Source organism: Tupaia chinensis, unplaced genomic scaffold (genome assembly GCF_000334495.1).
Source record: "Tupaia chinensis unplaced genomic scaffold, TupChi_1.0 Scaffold147417_1, whole genome shotgun sequence".
NCBI lineage: Eukaryota > Metazoa > Chordata > Mammalia > Scandentia > Tupaiidae > Tupaia > Tupaia belangeri.
In genome coordinates this window covers 53,395-57,196 of record NW_006207268.1, presented here as the reverse complement: position 1 = coordinate 57,196, position 3,802 = coordinate 53,395, and the positions used below count along the sequence as shown (strand labels likewise).

The window sequence follows — 3,802 nt, the reverse complement described above, 5'->3', positions numbered from 1 at the left end:
GTCTAGTGAGCGCAAACACCCTACAACAAAAAACAACAAATAAAATAAAAATGTAATTATCCCCATTGGTAAGATTTTTCAACTGGGAAATAGTTCAGTGACCTGAGATAGACAGCGATGAGATGAACGATGATGGGCCCTGATTCAGTTTAGACGAGTAACATTTTCTGTGTTAGGGTACTGTATAGTGCAGATCCCTGGCTGCCTTTTCTATGTAAGCTGTATATTCTTTCTGAGAAAATTCATTTTCTTCCATGAGTCCAGCTACACTGAAGTTTTCATAACTGCACAAAATACAACCTGTCATAATTTGATCCTCAGCAGGTTTGCAATTCCACTTGTTTCCAGGTATCTCCTCTTCTATGTTTCATAGACCCTTCAACTTACCAAATTTGAAGCAAAAGCAGCCGGAATTCCCTTTGTTCAACTCTTGCCCATAAACCTGCTCCTCCTCTGCAATATTAACCCAATCTAGGGCCTCATCCAGGCCAGAAATCACATATGCTTATTCTCTTGTTATTACTTATTAATAGCTTATTCTCCAAAGACTCATACCCTGGAAGCTTGGTCCCTAATGTAATGGCTTGGGGAAGTGATGAGACCTTTAAGGGGTGGGGCCTTTGATGTGGGTGGGTATCTTGCCAGACAAGATTGGCAGGTGAGTCAGTGACCTGAGAACAAGACCTGCCTTCCATGGGTGGACATCATCCAATCAGCTGGGTGCATGGGAGGGACAAACAGAGGAATTGCAAAAGTCTATTTCTTTCTTTTTCTTTGGCATGTCTGTCTTCTCTTGGCTCTTTGAGCCATATTGTGATGTTAGTCTCAAGCCTTTGGACTTCCCAGGCACTAGAACTGTGCTCTGTATAAGCCTCTATTCTTTTTTATTTTTTAGGAATTATTTTAATTAATTTATTATTTTTAAATTTGACCAGAGAAAGAAACAGAGAGAAAAGGAAAGTGAGAAAGCAAGCTGCCAGGTCCAGGATTCGAACCATGGCCAGCCATGTGGGAGTCTAGCACCTTTCAACACCATGCCACCTGCCAGCCCTAAGCTTCTATTCTTAATAAATCATCTAGTCTTGGGTACTGCTGTAAGTAACACAACAATGGACTAAGACACCTTCACCTCCAAATGCCACATGGGGTGTAGTTTTTTACTTTGTAACAACCCCCCCATAGCATCTCCAGTCCACTGGCAGGGCATCAGATTTGTTTAAGACCCTCATCTGTAGCTGGCTCTTAATTCTGTTTTTAAAAAATCCAAAAATTCAATCATGGAACCAATTCTCTTGTCACACCTTTCACACTAGTTCTTAAAGTATTCTCACTGGCATGCTGGTAATCAAATTAATGCATAGAATTTTAAAGAATCGATTAAAAAATTTCTTTTTAAATTTTGCTATAGGGTGAGTGTACTCACCAGAGAGAGAGAGGAGAGAGAGAGAGAACCCCTAGGGTGGGATAACCATGCCACGATTCTTTCTCTTCCATTCTCTCGGGATCTGGGCCTGCATGAACATGTGCTGAGTTTTCAAGGCATTGGGTCAGGACTTGAACTGCACAGATGACCATGTGGGATCCAGCCACTTTAACTATCACACCACCAGCTGGCCCTAATTTTAAGTTTCCTTTCACATTTTCTAAAGCCTGTGGCCATTGCTATTACTTACTTGATCGTGAATGACACTAGTAGTAAAACAAATGAACTTCTAGTAAATGAATATTATTGGAAAAAATCAGAAAAACTCAAATGTATTTATTTATTTTGCAGAGATTTTTTGCTATAGGGTGCATAACTTGCCAGACAGACAGAAACAGAGAGATAGAAAGTAAGAAATCACCACCTGGGGGCATGGCCATGCCACAATCCCTTCTCTTCCTTTCTCCTCTCAGGATCTCGGGCACACACACACGTGCCCAGCATGAGTTGTTTAAGCCGCTGGGTCTAGGACTCTGAACTGTGGTCGAATACGTGGGAGTCCAGCGATGTAACCATTTTGCCATCTGCTGGCTCCTCAAATGTACTTATTTCAATAGCTCTTTGTTTTAGAGAAGTATGAACAAAATTGTGGTTTTTGTATTGACTTCTAATTGTCAACTTTCTGTTAGGAAATTGCTTTTAGTTTCAGGATAGACTCATTATATCATTATTTCATCGACACACACCATTGTGGCCTCAGGTGCTCTACCAAGAAAGAACACTGAGCTCTTCGTCAAGTTTCTTCTCTGTATTCTCATATTCAGAGTTCTCTAGAATCACCAAACTTTTCCATCCTCATCAGCCAGTTACTACAACGCAAACTTAAAAGTCAAACCACTTTCCTTTCTTACGTGTATCCTGCTCTTTCATGTCTCCTTGCCTAAGTACGAGCTAGTCCAGCTGACAGGAATTTAGGTTCTATTTCTCTGCCTAATTCCATTTGTTGCCCACTCCTTTTCTGATTCCCAAGCATTGCTTTCTCATCTCATCTCTATAATATGAAGTTTACTATGGGAACAATTATGATATATGTACCAAGTTTATATATAAATGTGCTAATTTTTAAACTAACCTATTTAAGTTTATCTCTTCCATGAGAGAGATAGAGAAACAGAGAGACAGAGGGGAGAGAGACAAGCACCTCAAACAGAGTCTTCATGCCATGATCCATTGCTGGTCTCAGCCAGCCCAGATTATGGACGTGTATGTGTGCCTAAAATGCATAGGGGGGCCTTGGGATTTGAACCACGGACCTTCCCATAAGGGTCCGGCATTGAAAGTGTTGCATTAGCACTGTGCCCCTATTTGGCCCCCATTTAATCTATCGCTGGGACAGTATCTTTAAGTTATCCTTTCCTTACCCTTTTTATACTTCCTACTAACTTACTCAATGATTACTTTCTAATTATCCACCAGGTGTGAGACCCTATTTGGAAAGTGGAGATTCAGAAGAGACTACAACAAACGATAATACCTCCACTTTCTTGTAGTTGAGAAAAGAATATAGCTTCTATACATTGTGATACGTACTATAGAAGAAAAAAGAAAACAGAAAAAGGACAAAACAAAGGCTGGAGGTGAGGTGTCATTATTTTAAATGAGCTGGTCATGAAAACTGGTGTTGGGACAGAGACCTGAAGGAGGTGAAGGACGAACCACGTGGATATTTGGGAGAAAACGTTCTCAGGCAAAGGAAGGTAGGTGTAAAGACCCAAGGTAGCAGTCCAGTTTCTTTTCTTTTTTTTTTTTTGAGAGATTTTCACTGTAGGGCGCGTGCGCTCGCCAGACAGACAGAGAGAGACATAGAGACAGAAAGCGAGAAATCACCCCCCAGGGGGGATGGTCACGCCGCAATCCCTTCTCTTCCATTCTCCTCTCGGGATCTTGGGCACGCACGCACACGCGCCCGGCGTGAGTTTTAAGCCACCGGGTCCGGGACACGAACCGCGGTCGACTACGTGGGAATCCAGCGACATAGCCATTACGCTAACTGCTGGTTCAGTCCAGTTTCTAACGTGACTGCTGAAGCAAACTCGACAGTCTCGAAGTGCAGCATCTGTGAGATGGTCCAGTACTAGCAAATTCTCAGGCAGGGGCTGAGCAGCAATGGCTTACTGCCCCTGTAATTTCATCCCATTGACTTGGCATTACGGCAACTTGCTCACCACTGACAATCCAGAACCTCTTTGGGGAAAAGTAGGTTCCCTGTGTCGTATGTGCCAGGTGACAGTTGCATTCCTCCTAAGAAGCCTGGGATTCAGGCTAAAAACCTACCTCTCTGGTTTCATAGCTTTAGAGTCAAGTCTCACATCTCTTTCC

At 42.5% G+C, this 3,802-nt stretch overlaps 1 protein-coding gene and 1 long non-coding RNA gene across 8 annotated transcripts in view; one reads left to right on the top strand and one right to left on the bottom strand.

Annotated features, from left to right (window-relative positions):
• The window catches only part of KYAT3 (kynurenine aminotransferase 3), a 75,690-nt gene that overhangs the window by 35,422 nt on the left and 36,466 nt on the right, over positions 1–3,802 (bottom strand). The gene's annotated exons all lie outside the window — the stretch shown is intronic.
• LOC102482976 (uncharacterized) overlaps positions 1–3,802 on the top strand; it is a 78,553-nt gene that overhangs the window by 71,299 nt on the left and 3,452 nt on the right. For all 3 annotated transcript variants that reach the window (XR_003548099.1, XR_337573.3, XR_337574.3), the window contains one exon: positions 2,900–3,180. This is a non-coding gene — a long non-coding RNA (uncharacterized LOC102482976). The remainder of the gene's footprint in view (positions 1–2,899; positions 3,181–3,802) is intronic.